At 46.3% G+C, this 16,882-nt stretch overlaps 1 protein-coding gene and 1 long non-coding RNA gene across 3 annotated transcripts in view; both read right to left on the reverse strand.

The window, feature by feature from the left end:
* Positions 1–16,882, reverse strand: part of MAEA (macrophage erythroblast attacher, E3 ubiquitin ligase) — a 36,178-nt gene that overhangs the window by 17,421 nt on the left and 1,875 nt on the right. The window lies entirely within an intron of this gene.
* Positions 9,260–11,213, reverse strand: LOC140620429 (uncharacterized). The gene is made up of 2 exons (XR_012020225.1): positions 10,904–11,213; positions 9,260–10,546 (listed from the first exon to the last, which is right to left on the reverse strand). It is a non-coding gene; the product is annotated as an uncharacterized lncRNA (long non-coding RNA).

Raw genomic sequence — 16,882 nt, forward strand, 5'->3', positions numbered from 1 at the left:
CGCTTTCTGTGGCCACTCTTGCCACAGAGGACTCACTACCTGCCCTCAGTGCTCCAGCTCCACACCTGGTCACAGGCTCCACAGGACTGAGCTCTCAGAACCTCACCTACTGCCTGCACCTGCACCTGTCCCATGCCCCCCACTGGTCTGGTCCACAGCACCTCCCCTCCCTGCCAGCACCCCCCAGAGTCTATGTCCTGGGAGCACTGAGCAGCCTCCTCTGCCATCTTCGGACCATCATGGGGCACCAGGCAGCTGCCCCGGGAAAGCTCTTCAGCCTCTGACTACAGGGCACCAGCCTGGGGTCTCGGCCTCCCTGCCTTTCCCCAACTGACCCTGCTGCTCAGTCACCAACAGCTCCTTCACAGCTTCCTTCCAAATGAAGGAAAGGAATTTCAGAAATACTGAAGACTCTGAACCATGGTTAGTACCCACAACCCTTTTCTAGAAGGAAAATCACGGAGTCCTCAGTGAGACACACATAACAAGACCAATGAGAGGAAATAACAAGACGCAACAAAGAGCGGTAAGGAAAGAAACCAGTAAAAATATAATCAAACTATAGGAAAAAACCAATCCACAGCCTGAGAAGCATGGATAAGGTGATTCTACGTCTAAAAGATTTTGAGGGCAGCCTGGGTGGCTCAGCGGTTTAGCACCGCCTTCAGCTCAGGGTGTGATCCTGGAGACCCGGGATCGAGTCCCACGTCGGGCTCCCTGCATGGAGCCTGCTTCTCCCTCTGCCTGTGTCTCTGCCTCTCTCTCTCTCTCTGTGTGTGTATCTATCATGAATAAATAAATAAAATCTTTAAAAAAAATAAAAGATTTTGAAAGAATTCCAAAATAAGAGGCAAATATTAGAATTATACTCTTATATGCACAGACAACAAAACTAAAAGTAGACCAATGGGATTACATCAAACTTAGACTTGAGCGAAGCAAATGAAGCAACTAACAGAGATGGCTGCCCAGGAAGGGGAGAGCACCATGGCAGAGTGGCAGGTGGAAGGCTCCACCTCCAAAGCAAAGACACAGATGGACTGACCCCAACTCACAGTGGGCAGACGACCTGAGCAGCCACTTCTCCCAAGAAGATACATGGTGGCTGACCCACGGGGGGCGGGGGGGGGGGGGCGAGGAGGGCAGTGCTGAGCAGCACCAAGCATCAGGGAAATGCAGGTCAGTACCACCAGCAGACCCCACCTCACCCCCACATGGGATAGCTGCTCTCCAAGGAGCAGACACCAGTGAGTCTTGGTAAGGATACAGGAAAACTGAACCCCTGACCACTGTGGGGGGTGGGTACAGCTGCCGTGGAAAATAGCATGGCCAGTCCTCAAAAACAAAGCATAGGATGACCACATGGCCCAGCCATTCCATGCCTGGGTACGTTCCCAGAACTGACGGCAGGGTCCCAATGGTCATGACAGCATTGTGCACAGCAGCTGAGACGTGGAAACACCCATGTGTTCATGGACAGATGGATGGACAGATGGGAGGATGGATGGAGGGACAGAGGGACAAGTGAATGAATGGTCAGATTCATGGACAGACTTTAGATGGACAGATGGATGGATAGATGGATGAAAGGATGGACAGATGTATGGATGAGTGGATGGACGGATGGATGGACAGACGGATGGACAGATTACCAAAATGTGGTGTATACACCCAGTGGAACATTATTCAGCCTTACAGAGAAGGAAATCCTACCATATGCTGCAACATGGATGAACCTGTAGGACGCTATGACAAGTGAATAGCCAATCACAAAAAGACTAACCTGTATGATTCTCTCATATGGGATACTGAGAGAAGCCAAACTATCAGAAACAGAACACAGAAGAGCAGTAGCCAGGGTTTGGGGAAGAGGAGAGTGGTTTAATGGTGCAAGACTGAATGTGTCCCTCCCCTCCATAATTTATATATAGGATGGTATATGGAGATAGGACCTTGGGAAGTGAGTGGGTTACCAGGGTGCAGCCCTCATGACTGGGGTCAGCACCCTTTAAAAAAGATTGTTCAGGGATCCCTGGGTGGCGCAGCGGTTTGGCGCCTGCCTTTGGCCCAGGGCACGATCCTGGAGGCCCGGGATCGAATCCCACATCGGGCTCCCGGTGCATGGAGCCTGCTTCTCCCTCTGCCTGTGTCTCTGCCTCTCTTTCTTTCTCTCTGTGTGACTATCATAAATAAATAAAAAAAAAAAATTAAAAAAAAAAAAAAAAGATTGTTCACTATTTTCACCATGTGTGACACAGGAGAAGATGGCCTTCAGCAGGCCAGAAAAGGCCCCACCAGAAGCAGACCACACTGGCACTGTGATCATGGACTCCCAGCCTCCAGGACTTGGAGAATAACTTTCTCTTGTTTATAAGCACTCAGTTTACTGCACTCTGAATTAAGACAAATGGGTACACACTTTCAGTGGTGCGAGGTGAGAAGTCCTAGCGACCTTATATGCATATAGCTAACACTGCTGCACACTTAAAAATGATTAAGAGGGCTAGTTTCACGTTATGTTTTACAATAAAAAAAAATATTCCTATGACGCTGATAATACATAGCAATGGTATCTGACTTCAACACTTACCATGAAGCTGTAGTGAACGAGACAGTGTGGTCCCGGTGCAGTATTGCACCAGGATCAGTGGAGTGCGGAGAACCAGAAATGGACCCCCATGCGAGGTGTTACATCCAACCAAATTGCTGAGCAATCCAGGGCAGAGAGGACCAACTCTCCAACAATGGCACAGAACTGGATGGCCATGGGGGGGGAGGGGGGACCTCAACCCGACCTCATGTGGTCTGCAAACATACTTAAATGACTATGGACCCGAAAATGTAAAAGCTAACGCTTGAGAACTTCAAGACGGGAACACAGGAGAAAATCTTCACAACCTTAAGATAGGCAAAGATTTCTCGAAGGGATACAGAATGCACTAACTATAAAAGAAAAATTAATCAAATCTTAATCAAAACTAGAACTTCTACTCTTTGAAAGATAATTTAAGAATAAAGACAATTTGGGATCCCTGGGTGGCGCAGCGGTTTGGCGCCTGCCTTTGGCCCAGGGCGCGATCCTGGGGACCCGGGATCGAATCCCACATCGGGCTCCCGGTGCATGGAGCCTGCTTCTCCCTCTGCCTGTGTCTCTGCGCCTCTCTCTCTCTCTGTGACTATCATAAATAAATAAAAATTAAAAAAAAAAAGAATAAAGACAATTTAAGGCAAACCACAGACTAGGAGAAAACATTCACTGTGTGTAAATCTGACAAAGGATTTTTATCTAGAACATATTTAGAACCCTTACAACTAGAGACCATGACAACAATCCCTTTTTTAAAATGGGCAACAGGGGATGGTCCTGGGATTGAGCCTGTCTATCAGGTTCTCTGCTCAGCAGGGAATCTGCTTCTCCCTCCCCCGACCCCTCCCCCTGCTTGTGTGTGCACACACTCTGTCAAATAAATAATAAAATCTTTTAAAAAATAAAATGGTGCTTGTGTTCACTCTCTCTCTCAAATACATAAATAAATCTTTTTTTAACCCCCCCAATAATAAAATAAAATAGACAAAAAGTTTTAACAAAGTCACAAAAAGAAGATATACAGAGAACTAGTAATAAAGACACTTAACATCATTAGTCAGAAATATGCAAATTAAAGCCACAGCGGACATGTGAAGGTTAATTTTATGTGTGGTCAACCTGCCTGGGCCACAAAGTGCCCAGACCCTGGGTAAGACACTGCTCTGGGCCCGTCTGGAGAACAACACTGTGAATGGTGGGCTGAGTCAAGCAGGCTTTCTGACCACAGCAGCCCTCCTGGGGATCCAGCTTGCCCACTGCAGACCTTCTCAGGCTCTGTAATACCATAAGCCAATTCTTTATGGCCAGGCTTCAACCCCTCTCCCACTCCATTTCTCTCTTCCTTACTGGATTGTTCTTCTCAGAAGGGCCTGAAAATGGGATGCTACTGTGTGCTAGGAAGACTTCATACCACCCGCCAACCAGGCTGAGGACACTTGGATGTTACTGCTGGCAGGGGTGTGGGGGATCCTCAGGAACAGGGTCTGGCTGTTTCTTATGACAGAAAACATACACATGCCACATCACTCAGCAATTCCAATCCCAAGAGAAACGACTATGTAATACCCACAAACAGACTCATACACAAATGTGCAGTCGTCTTATTCCTAAACCCGAGACTGGAACCATCTCAAACATACATCCATGGGGGTGGTAAAGTGGTGGCCACTGCTGGGAGGAAGGGCATACTGGAGCTCAGACACAGGCTGGGGAGGAGTGAGACATGTACAGCCCTGCAGTCCCTGGAGGTGACACTCTCACACCAGTAGACCAACAGGAGGAGCGGTTCTCCACCAGGGACACTACTCCCCAGGGGGCCTGGGGGACAACGTCTGACCTGTCACAACTGGGGTATGGCTGCGAGCTTGCCAAACCACCCAAGGAAATTAAGTGGGACAAAGGAAACCTTATCAGTCTACCAAAGAGGAGACGAGAGAGACAATAAGGTAAGACAGGGAGGGTGAGACCACAGTACTGGTACTCACTGTAACTCTGGGCAGCTAGGGGAAGACAACCAGAGCAAGGCATCTTCTGTTTAAAACATCTACCAGAGTAAGCAGACAGACAAGAGATATACACGAGGACAAAGCCACAGAGCAACACTGTCCAGCAGAAGTGTGAGTTGCATATACACACACTTTTAGGTTTTCTAGTAGCCACAATAAGAAAATGGGATGAAATTGATTTTAGTGTATTTTATTTAAATCCAATACACTCGGGGATCCCTGGGTGGCTCAGCGGTTTCGCGCCTGCCTTTGGCCCAGGGCACGATCCTGGAGTCCCGGGATCGAGTCCCGCGTCGGGCTCCCGGCATGGAGCCTGCTTCTCCCTCTGCCTGTGTCTCTGCCTCTCTCTCTCTCTCTCTCTGTGTCTATCATAAATAAATAAAAATAAATATAAAAAAAATCCAATACACTCCCAAGTATTTCATTTGTTAGATACTTTACATTATTTTTTCTCTTTGTGCTAAATCTTTAAAAACTAGTGTGCACTTTATTTTAAACTTAGAACACATATTTGGACCAGCAGTCTTTTTTTTTTAAAGATTTTATTTATTCATGAGAGACACAGAGAAAGAGACACAGGCAGGGGGAGAAGCAGGCTCCCTGTGGGGGGCCTGATGTGAGACTCGATCCCAGGACCCCAGGATCACGACCTGAGCCAAAGGCAGAGGCTCAGCTGCTGAGCCCCTGGATGAGCAACATTTCAAACACTCAACAACCACATGGGGCTTAGTACTACTGGTACTGGATAGTGTAGCTGCAGAAAACCTACGCTGGGCTCTGGGGGCAACTTGGGCCTCATACACGGCTGGCAGGGAGTGTGTGAAGGATGGAGGGGAATTTGACAGCAGTCATCAAAACTGTGCCTAACCTCTGACCTGGCTATTTGAATTATGTGGATTTATCCTAAAAGCTAACTCCACATGTATGCAGAGTTGTAGGTCATGGATACCTGCCCAAGGCCGGCCAGCACTGTGCATGAGCACTTTTTTTCTTCTTATGTAGGCTCCCCTATGAGCATGGACTTAAACTCACAACCCTGAGATCAGGAGTCAGACCCTTAATCAATTGAGCCACCCAGGCGTCCCTGCATGAGTGCTCTTTGTCTGTTAAGTTGAATTGTACAAAACTGCTGTTAGGCCATCATCGTTTTGCCAGGTTTTAATTGAGATATAACTGAGATACCATAATATTCATCCTCTTAAAGTGTACAAGTTAGTAGTTTTCAATATACTCACAAGGTTGTACAACTACCACCAGAGAATATTTCCAGAATGTTTCATCAACTCAAAGAGAAATCCTGTACCTATGAAGTCCTCCCCACAGCCAGGCAACCAATCACTAATAATCTACTTCCTACCTATACGAATCTGCCCATTGTAGACATTTCATACAAATGGAGTCACACATTCTATGGTGTTTCGTCTGGCATTCTAAACTTAACATAGTGTTTTCATGGTTCAGCCACAATGTAATGTGTATTTCATTCCTTTTTTTTTTTTTTTTTTTTTTTAAGATTTTCTATTTGTTTGACAGCATGAACACTCAGGAGTGGCAGGTGGAGGGAGAGGGAGAAGCAGGCTCCCTGGAGCAGGAAGCCTGATGCAGGATTAGATCCCAGTTGTGGATTTCGATTAGAATTTCATTAATGACTAATAATGTTGAGTATTTTCTCATATGCTTATTAGCCATTTATATATCTTCTCTGGAAAAGTCTATTCAAATCATTTGCTCATTTTTAAATAGGGCTGTCTTCACATTGTTGAAGTAGATTAGTAGATTCTGGATATTACTAGATTCTTATCAGATTAAATTCTGGATATTACTAGATTCTTATCAGATGTGACATGCAAATATTTCTCTCCATTGTGTCCTTGGAAGCACAAGCTTTTCACTTCTGAAATCCAACCTACAATTTTGTTTCCTGCTTTAGGTGTTATACCTAAGAATCTTAGCTCTTACATTTAACTGATTCATTTTGACTTAATGCTTGTATACGGTGTGAAGGAAGGACTTAACTTCATTCTTTTGCATGTGGATATCCAGTTGTCTTGGAACTATGTGTTGAAAAGCCTCTCCCTCCTTATGTAACTGTCCTGGTACCCTTATTGAGAATTATGTATGGATTCATGTCTGGACTCTCAGTTCTAGCCCACTGATCTTTAGCCTTTCAACCAGTAATCAAGAAGTATAGTTTGTAATAAGTTTTGAAACCAGGAAATAGGTCTCCTACAACTTTGTTCTTTTTTAAGATTGTTACTGTTTGAATGTTTGGGTCCCCCAAAAATTCATGTTGAAGCCCTAATCCCCATTGTGATGGTATCTGGAGTTGGGGCATTTGAAACACTAATTAGCTTTAGATGATATCACAAGTGTAGGGACTCCATAATGGGATCAATGTTCTCATAAGAGGAAAAGACGAGCAAGAAGGCAGCCATCTGCAAACCAAAGAGGGTCTCCAGGAACCAAATCTGTTAGCACCCTGGTCTTGGCCCTCTTGGACTCCAGAACCGCAAGAAATAATGGTCTGTTGTCTAAGTCACTCTGGTCTATGGTATTTTGTTATAGCAGCCTGAGTGGTCTCAGATGGTTATTTTGGCTATTCTGGATCCCTTGCATTTCATGTGAATTTTAGGACTGGCTTTCTTTCTTTTCTTTCTTTCTTTCTTTTTTTTTTTCTTTTAGTTCTTTCTCTCTCTCTCTCTCTCTCTTTCTTTCTTTTTTAAGATTTTATTTATTCATAGAGACCCAGAGAGAGAATGAGAGGCAGAGACACAGGCAGAGGGAGAAGCAGGCTCCATGCAGAGAGCCCAACGTGGGACTTGATCCAGGGTCTCCAGGATCACGCCCTGGGCTGCAGGCGGCGCTAAACCGCTGCACCACCAGGGCTGCCCTTTATTTCTTTTTTAAATATTTTATTTATTTATTCATGAGAGACACACAGAGAGGCAGAGACACAGGCTGAGGGAGAAGCAGGCTCCTCACAGAGAGCCCGACATGGGACTTGATCCTGGATCCTGGGATCATGCCCTGAGTCGAAGGCAGACGCTCAACTGCTGAGCCACCCAGGCATCCCTCTGCTTCTTAATTTCTGCAAAAGAGCCAGCTAGTATTTTGATACAGATTGGGTTGAATCTGTAGATCAATTTATTGCTATCTTAACAAAAAGTCGATTATTCCTAAATATTTTATTATTTTTCATGCTATTATAAATAAAATTTTTTCTTCATTCCTTCTCGATTGTTCATATCTAGGGTATAAAACTACAACTTATTTTTATTTATTATTTTTTAAAATTTTACTTAAGTTCAATTTGCCAACAATATAACACCCAGCGCTCATCTCATCATGTGCCCTTCTTAATGCCCGTCACCCACCTCCCCTCCTGCAACCCTTTGTTTGTTTCCCAGAGCTAGGAGTCTCTCATGATTTGTCTTCTAAAACTTATTTTTATTTATTTTTAAGATTTTATTTATTTATTCATGAGAGACACAGAGAGAGAGAGGAAGAGACACAGGCAGAGGGAGAAGCAGGCTCCATGCAGGGAGCCTGATGTGGGACTCGATCCCGGGTCTCCAGGATCATGCCCTGGGCCGAAGGCAGCACTAAACTGCTGAGCCACCCAGGCTGCCCTAAAATTTATTTTTATATACTTATCTTGTATCCTGCAACATGGCTGAACTAATTTATTAGTTCTAGTTCTAATAAGTTCTGTTTGTGTGTGTGTATATTCCTTAGGACTTTTCATACATAAGATCACATCTGAAAATAGAGTTTTATTTCTTCCTTTCCAATCTGAATGTCTGTTACTTCTTTTTCTTGCCTAACTGCCCTGATTACAATCTCCAAGAAAATGCTGAACTAGAAGTGGCCAGAATGGACATCCTTGCCTCTTTCTTTCAGGGGAAAAGTTAGTCTTTTACCACTAAGCATGATGTTAACTGTGGTTTTTGCATAGGTGTTCTTTATCAGGTTGAGGAAGTTCTCTCCTTTTCCAAGTTGTTGAATGTTTCTATCATGAAAAAGTGTTGGATTCTGTCAAGTGTTGTTTTTTTTTCCTGTGTCTATTAAGATGATCATGTAGCTTTTGTCCTTTATACTATTGTGGTATAAATATAAACATTGCTTAAAAATGTGGTATACGTATAAACATTGCTTTTTGCATGTTGAACTGACCTTGCATTCCTGGGGTAAATCCCATTTAGTCATGGTACATAATCCTTTTCATATGTTGTCAGGTACAGTTTGCTAGCACATTATTGAGGATTTTAACACCTATATTCATTCATATGGAATACTGGTCTGGATTTTCTTGGATAACTGTCTGGTTTTGTTATAAGGGTAATACCTCAAAGAATGAGTTGGGAAATGTTCCTCTCTCTTCTATTTTTTGGAAGAGTCTGTTAAGGATCAGTGCTAATTCTTCTTTAAACATTTACTAGAATTCACCAGTGAAGCAGCTCGATCCTGGGCTTTTCTTTATGGAAAGCTTTTTTTTTTTTTTTTCCTAATCTCTTTACATGTATAAGCCTATTCAGCCATTGTCTTTTAACCCACAAAATAACAATTTTACATGGTTTAATCCAATAAATTTTCCCTTTGTGCTCCTTGTCCAACACTCAGCAAGGAAGAGAGGTCTTGGATCTTTCTCATCAATGTGAAGTAGCTCTTTTATTTTTATTCATATTTGGTGGCTTTTTAAAATTGTTATTCGCTTTCAAATTCTGGTTCTATTTTATCTGGGTACACCAAAGTTTTAAACTGGTATTAATCAAATCTACTCAATTTTTCCTCGGTAATTTGTTATATCGTAGCTTTTAAGATCACAAGATTTCTCTGGTAGTTAGCTGATGTTAAATTCTATTTCCTTCAGTACATCTTTCCCTTCAATGACTCATAAAAAGTAATCCTTCCTGTTTTCATAATTGAAACCCAATCTGGCAAACACCATAAGTTAAGATTTGTATAAAACATCTGTACTTTCACCCAGCTCTATAGCAATCCTCCTACACTGTGTCATTTGCTTTAGTATGTGTTTCTTCAAACCTTCTCCAATGTTTGCTGTGGGTTTTCTGACAGTATTTGCTGACAAAGAAATGCATTTTAGTTTGTCATCATAATGTTTTCAGCCATTTTTACCAGCACAGGAAGGAAGTATTTCCCCAACTTCATGGGGCTTTTTTTTTTTTTTCCATGGGGCTTTTTATCTTTCACAAAGAGGAAACCTCCAGAAGAGGTTTCTAACTATTTATCACAAGGCTAGTAACATCTTCTAATATGTCAGATTGAGCCCTGAGTGGCAGTAGACATCTATGTCCTGGAGAGTTCTGCCTCATGTTCCTGTGTGTGACATGGGACAGTCTCCCAAATCACAGTGCCTTCCTGTTTCCTGGGCTTATCTCTCAAGCACAGCACATACCCTGAGGGAAGCTCATGCAGTTTCAAATAGGCTTCTTGAAAAAATAACATTTCTGGTCAGCTTCTAGGGGGCTGTGAAGAGAAAGACCTTTCACTTGACAATGTGGCTGACAGAGCTTGAGGCGGGAAGAGCACTGCTCTCTTCCCTCGGTGCAGGACTGTCTCAACTGCCATCCACTGGATACTTGCAAAAATCTTTCCATGCTACTGGTCTGTTTTAGAAAAGGAGGTATGAGTAAAGCAATACGAGCTGCAAATCTGAGTCAGCCGGCACACATACAACGCAGCGTAGTACCAGCAACATAAATGAGCATGGTGGGAGCACCAGGGCAATGCCTCCATGTAGTCAAGTGCCCTCATGCCTTGGGACGGGCTCACTGCCCAAATACAACACACCAACCGCAAACAGGCACCAGTACCGACCTGTGTACGTAACACTAGCAAAGCAGGCTTCTTTACTGTTTGGCTATGATGTATGGCTGGAGGCAGGACTTCTGTCTCTTGCGTCAGGCAGGGCCCCACCCTTCTTGCTGCTTCCCTGATTACAAATAAGAAATATGTGATCAATGGGACACCTGGGTGGCTCAGCGGTTGAGCATCTGCCTTTGGCTCAGGGCATGATCCCACAGTCCCACATCGGGCTCCCTGCATAGAGCCTGCTTCTCCCTCTGCCTATGTCTCTGCCTCTCTGTGTCTCTCATGAATAAATAAATAAAATCTTTAAAAAAAAAAAGTATGTTATCAAGCACAAAAAAAGTCAGATGGTATCTCCCATCATCAGTATGTTCAGATAGACACAACCCTCTCTGCTGACACTGGTCCCCCTTTACACCTTTTACTAAGAAACCATGTTGTGTCTCCTTCAGTGTTTGTCACACTATCCTGTAAAGCTTACCTTGGTATTTTATTTCTGTTGCTGTTAGGTTATCGTGAATGGGTATGTTCCCTCGAGGTGCTTTAACTGGTTATTGATGACAGAAAAGTGATGATCTTTGTGTATTTTTCATGTCCCCAGTTACTGTGCTGAACTTTCTCATTAATTGTAGTAGTTTTCCAATTTGTGTTCTCTGGGTACAAAAACAAACTGTCTCATCCATTCGAAGTTACATTTACTTCTGTTTCTATTTTTACTTCTTTGGACAGAATTGCCAAAATAATTTTTATTTTTATTTTTTTATTATTTTTTTAAAAGATTTTTATTTTTTCATGAGAGACACGGCGGGGGGGGGGGGGAGACATAGGCAGAGGGAGAAGCAGACTCCATGCAGGGAGCCCAATGTAGGACTCGATCCTGGGACTCCAGGATCACACCTTGGGCCAAAGGCAGGTGCTAAACCGCTGAGCCACCCAGGGATCCCCCACCAAAATAATTAATAGTTCATTTGTTCACTGAAGAATTATCTCCTCTCTGCCCTCCACAAAGCTTACAATTCCCAGAGTCAGAAACAAAGAAGCAAAATACGATGACAGTAATAGCTAAGGAGAAAAATAGAGCAGGAGATGGTAGGGTTCCCAGTTTAAATAAGGTGATCTTGCTGAGACGGTGATACCTGAGCAAAGATCCCAAAGGTGAGGGGTTAAGATAGATGAACACCTGGAGGAAGAGGATTCCAGGCTGCAGGCAAAGTAGGCAAAGTAAACAAGTTCAAAGGATCTGAGGGCTTGCCATGCCAGCACACCTTCCGGCAGCAAGGAAGCCACCAAGGTTAAGTGCCCAAGGGGAGTGGAGGTGGAGGAAGAAGAGGAAGAGATGGCAGGGGTCAAGTCACAGGGCTCTTGTTCTATACCCCAAGTAAAACAGGAAGCTACAAGGACAGGATGGCATTGTCTGGTACAGTGACATGGCGGCTGTGCTGGGCAGAACTGAGACTAGACGAGCCTACTTTAACCCAAAAAGAGATGGGCTTTGGGCGTGGTGGCAGGAAGAAAGAAGGTTAGATGCAAATTCTGAGCACATGCTGGAGCTAGAGGGGAAGCATGTATGGATGCAAGCTGTGAGGACAGAGGAGTCAAGGCTTTAACCTGATACAAGGAAAATGGTGAGGAGATTTGAGGAGAGGGCAGGTAAGTTAAGAAGTTCAGATCTACATATGCAGAGCTACCTCACAGAGATGCAAGCAAGGTTACTGGATCTGGGCTCTGCGGTTGGGGAGCTCACCATTTGGGAGTCACTGGTATGCACAGAGGGTGCTCAAAGCACGAGACCACACAAGATCACCAATACACTGAGTGGTCACACTGAGGAGGAACCTGGCCTGGCCTGACTCTGTGTCAGGGAGGAGGGGCCATCAGTGGGTGCTCACCGCAAGACACCATAAGGATTACTGGAGACCTGGCCAAAGCACTGTCAGGGAGAGAAGAAGCAGAACACGGCCCCCTGTCCTGAGGAGCACGGAGTCTAAGGTGGGCCTCTGACAGAAAAGCAAACAAACAGACCAGAGGCAGTTCCTCCGACTCTGATTAAAGCTGTAAAGAAAATAAAAGAGAGGAAGGGACAGAGCACAGCAGGAATAACAAACCCCAATCTTACTCAGGGCCAGGGTAGCAATAAGCCCACCACCAGGCTGTTTAAGGTCCCTTTGAAGCTAGATATAGCCAACCACAAGCTCTGACCTCTGAGCTGAAGCATAAATGCTGAATAGCACTTCTGGGAGGCCTCGTGGAGGGAGCTGGCACCTTCCCCCTTCTCCTCCCTCGTTCATGTGCCCGCAATAGGACTGGAGCCCCACAGGCAACGTGGATCAACAAGGAAATCACAGATCACAGGAAGAACGCAGGAAACAGGCATCAGGAACACCTCCAGGGTTTTTTAACAACCCTGAACAAGTGGCAAGATGACACTATTTTCACCTGGGATGGGGCTGGCTGGTGCCAGGAACACCTAGGTCTGGGGCAGGAAGGCCAAGGTCAGGAGCTGCTGGGTTTCACATGCAGTATCTCCCATTCCCTGCCCAGAGGTGTGAAGACACCCAGCAGCTGGCCAACAATGGAGGGCCTGGCTGGAGGCAGCAGTTGGATACCAGAACACAGACACCTCTCCAGGGCTGGCTGCCGCCATGAAACACAGCGACCCCCAGGCTAGAGGATGCAAAGTGGCAGTAAAGGGGTCTGAAGAAGACCAGCCCTAAGAGGAAGACAGAGAATGTCAGCAGGGGGGCAAGTGAAAGAGGCGACTGCCCAGCAACTGGCCACTTTGCAGTGTCAAGGTGACTGTGACCTTGACAAACACATTTTCATGGAACGTTAGGGCAAAACTTTAAACTTGGACCAGGAGAGATACATGGGAGGAGGGCCCAGGGAAAGGTGGCAGCAACTGGAGGCATAGGGCAATCAGAGCCATGTGTACACTGATAAAACCCAGCAAGAAGGGAAACTGAGGCAGGAGGGAAGACATGCAAGTGCTGGAGGCACACGCAAGGTGAGACAGCTCCCCCAGAAGCTGTGGGCAGACACGAGGGCGGTAGCTGTCCTGAGTAACACGTGGGTGAGGTGTGGTGCTGTGTGGGCTGGGAGGCGCAGGCAGGACATGGGGGCCGTGCAGCACTTGGGGTTCGTAGTCAGGAGGTGACGGTCAGCAGACTGTCAGCACAGGTGGGTGTTGTTCTCATTAACCACATTCAGCAGAATAGTATGGGTGTTAAACTATTTAATAATGTTTAGTTTCCATCAGTTGTTATTGAAACAGTGAATCTTTTTTTCAGAAAGCTTTCCAACTAATGGTCCCCAATTCTAAACAACACACACCTGGAGAAACCTGACAGGTGCCCTGGCAGACATACCAGCATCAAGCAGTCCTCCTCATTTCAACAATCCCATAGAGAATTCAGAGACACAGGAGGAGCACGGAGCAGCCACATTGAGGGGGGCACATGCCGTGCACACCAGCCAGACTCCTTCCTTCTTCTGGTGCTCAGGCCTCATGCCAGCTCGATCCCTGATTCGGCTGACACACACCCATGGTCCATGGCAGGGTCCCAGCCTCAGGGTTCCATGGTCACAACCTCTGTGCGGCTCTGGAACACCCTGAGCCCTATCGCTCCAACGGAAGCAGGGTCTGCCCAGACTTACACATCGCCCACAGACCTTTACCCCCAAATGCAAGGGCCCTAGTCACCCACGGAAGACTATCACACCCCCCACAGGCTCCCAGCCCTCCCACTGTCCCATGCGTGCCTGACTGTGCTCATTCAAGGATTGAAAACACTTTCGTCCACTTAATGCGCCTCCCTCCTGCCAGGCCTAGGGGTGCCAGGAGTGGCCAGCCTGCAGAGGTTCTTCAGGAGCAGCAAGGCCTTCAGGGCATGGTGCCTCAGCTCTGGGTGCCTGGTGGTGTGGTTCTGTGACGGAGAAGCACCCACAAGTCCCACCTTCAGACCTAATGCTAAACATCTGAGGCACAGCTGCCCCTCCCCACTGCGGCTGGGGTCTGAAATGCCTCTAGCTTCCCCTGCTGCTACAGAGAGCAGGGCATTGGGAAGCTCTCCCTTTCCTGGCCTGAAGCTTGTTTAAAAGAACACAAACACAAGCAGCCCACCCTGACATGGACCCGCACCTGTCCCTGAAGGCCCACACCACCCCAGTGTCTCGTCTGTGGTCAATGACTTGAGCAGGGGATCCCTGGGTGGCCCAGCGGTTTAGCACCTGCCTTTGGCCCAGGAGGCGATCCTGGAGACCTAGGATCGAATCCCACGTCAGGCTCCCGGTGCATGGAGCCTGCTTCTCCCTCTGCCTGTGTCTCTGCCTCTCTCTCTCTCTCCCTCTCTCTCTCTGTGTGACTATCATAAATAAATAAAAATTAAAAAAAAAAAATGACCTGAGCAGTCACGTGGGAGACAAGAAGGTCAAGAGGACACAAAGGGTAAGAAGGCATTTCAACCACGCTCTCGCTCTGGCAGGGCTCGGAGACTCTTTTGGGTTAAGAGCAGACAGCGCTCTAGAGCCTGAGAAGAGGAAGAGAATCATGCTTAGGTGCCTGCCCCTGCATCCTTGAAGAAATACAACTACCTCTGAGAGACGGAATGGCTCACTCTCTGTAAACAATAAAACCTAAAGTAAAAAGAAGTTACCCAGGTTCCTGCCACCCTCTTAGACTCAGGATATTTGTCTCTTAAGACCAAGTGCTTATGTTTACGGCTGTTCCTCAAACTTGAGAACACATGATGACCTAAATCCAGCCATGACCAAGTGGAAAAGTGCACTGAAAGTTATAACTTAAGGCATATAATTGGCACCCAGACTTTCTACAACAGGCACAGACCCAGGCTTTGAAACTGCAGACCAGGATTTGGTCAACAAGACTGTCACCAAATTAAAAGCAGAACATTTCAACAATCCTACACAGAATTCAGAGACACAGCAGAATATGGGGTCTGCCCACAGACCCAGCTAAGAGCAATGCCCCTGCTCCCCAGCCCATCATGTGTGAGGAAGAGGGCAGCTGGGATGGGGTCTGAGCTTGGTCAGGCTAAGGCCCACCTGGCCGGGAGGACCAACAGGCCCAGGGAGGCCCCAGGTGAGCACAGAGATAGGCACAGGGGAGTCTAAGGGGAGGAGTCAGAGTCCAAAGCCAGGTCTCCCAGGGACCAATGCCAGACCGTTCCTTTCTCCTGGGCTGGGAAGACCCCCACCTGATTTGGGTAGCAGTAAAGGTCTCTAAAATACGATTTTACTTCAGCTCTCTGAAGGGGAAAAAACAGAAGTCAATACACCAAAATATTAACAGGATAATTAGCAGAATAATTTGGAAAGTAGACAGAAGTTACTTTTATTAAAAAAAGACACCACAGTTCAAGGTCACAGGTGAAGACTCATAGCCAGGCCCAGGACACAAAGGTGTGTCCCAAGAGCCCTCCTCTCCCCGCTATTGTAAGAACATAAAAACAAGTTCCACAAAGCAAAATCCAGTCCAGTGGTTCTCACTAGGGTGATTTTGTCCCCCAGGGGACATCTGGCAATGTCTGGTGACATCCAGGGGTGTGCTACTGGTATCTGGTGGGCAGAAGCCAGGGGTGCTACTAAATATCCTATAATACGCAGCCCCCGCTACAAAGAATCACCCAGCCTGAAGGACCACAGGGATTGAGAGGCCTGTGCTGGCCCACCTGGCCCCAGAATGGAGGGCTCAGTGAGTAGGTGCCCAGCTCAGCCCCTGTGGGCAGCAGTGTCTCACAGCTGTGCCATCCTCTTCCCACCATGTCAGGAGGTAAGACCAAGACCAGGGCCCACCAGGTACCCAGAGCCCCCCAGAAGCTCTGGGGCTATGAGGAACCTGCCCGATGTGCCAATCCTCTCAAGAACAAGGAATCTCCATCGTGACAAGAAGGCAATGAGGACTGGGCTCATTACCCTGCAGGCGAGTGCGCTTGATACACCTCCTAGCACTCCAGCCCCTTGGCCCCCACTCCCTTCTCCCTGATATCCGTATAGTGGCCCTGCTACCAAGGCATCTGTATCTGGACCTCACTCTAGACTATGCCCAGCATGGCTCATCTAAGTGTTCTGGAGATCTCGGTATTAATTTACACTCCTGAGTCAAGGATCCCTAGTTTCTCAGTGAAACTTCCTCATTATCCATGAGGAATCACTCCTGAAAACATCTAGAAGAAAATGTTAGCTCTCAACAGTGACACATGTATCAATGGATTACAGATGATCTAGATAATCTGTGAGGGAAAGTGGCGGAAGTAGCTACTCTGATTTCAAACATTTGTTTAAATCATTCTAAAGCAGAAGTAAAACTGTCTAACCTGGCAAGCTCACCTGACCTGACACTAGTATTTCTTTACCTGCCTAAGTATCTACAGGATGACTTTTAATCAGAGGCTATTTGATAACTCTGGAAATCAATCACATTCAGGATTATGAAATCACAGAA

The sequence above is a fragment of the Canis lupus genome, chromosome 2 (genome assembly GCF_048164855.1).
Source record: "Canis lupus baileyi chromosome 2, mCanLup2.hap1, whole genome shotgun sequence".
NCBI lineage: Eukaryota > Metazoa > Chordata > Mammalia > Carnivora > Canidae > Canis > Canis lupus.